Here is a 687-nt window from a genome sequence, read left to right as displayed (position 1 = left end):
TATGCAATCCTCAGGCTCTACCATTATGGCATAACAAGCTGAAACAGAACGATAGGATTAGACGAAATACGAGAAAAGTCGACATCTAGTTCGTTCACGTCTTTTCTCGTATTTTCTCTTACCATATCATGATATACGCTTTAGCTTGTTATACGATGTGGATAGGGCCTGACGATTGTATGGAGGCACTAGACGTGTTATTAAATACTGTCTGAGATTTTTTGATCGCATGAAGCTGTTAGTAGCTCATAAAAATGTATACTGTGTTTATTAAATAATACTCACACACACACACACACGCACACACACACATATATACACACAGATATATTTATAAACTACTCTTACACATTGCTGCAGAGAATAACAATTAAAATGAACAAAGATAGAGAATAACAAGAAAAAATGAGAGGAAATAAAGAAAGACAGAAAGGAAAAGAAACAAAAGCAAGAAAGACAGAGAGGGAGCAGAGAATTTAAGACAATAGGAGATATATTCGTTTATGTCCGACTGAGAACTGGTATTAAAGCTACCGGTAATCATGAATGCATATATATATACACACACACACACACACACACACACATATATATATATATATATATATATATATATATATATATATATAAGGATAAGATCGATATTTAAAATATTGATTTTATCAAGTGGTCAGCATGGGAATAAAA

The 687-nt window shown here is 32.6% G+C and overlaps 1 protein-coding gene and 1 long non-coding RNA gene across 4 annotated transcripts in view; one reads left to right on the top strand and one right to left on the bottom strand.

Moving 5' to 3' along the window:
* LOC128247835 (uncharacterized) overlaps window positions 1-687 on the top strand; it is a 641,437-nt gene that overhangs the window by 262,944 nt on the left and 377,806 nt on the right. The window lies entirely within an intron of this gene.
* The window catches only part of LOC106872967 (uncharacterized), a 12,087-nt gene that overhangs the window by 819 nt on the left and 10,581 nt on the right, over window positions 1-687 (bottom strand). The window lies entirely within an intron of this gene.

The sequence above is a fragment of the Octopus bimaculoides genome, chromosome 5 (assembly GCF_001194135.2).
Source record: "Octopus bimaculoides isolate UCB-OBI-ISO-001 chromosome 5, ASM119413v2, whole genome shotgun sequence".
NCBI lineage: Eukaryota > Metazoa > Mollusca > Cephalopoda > Octopoda > Octopodidae > Octopus > Octopus bimaculoides.
This window is presented reverse-complemented; position numbering and strand designations above follow the sequence as displayed.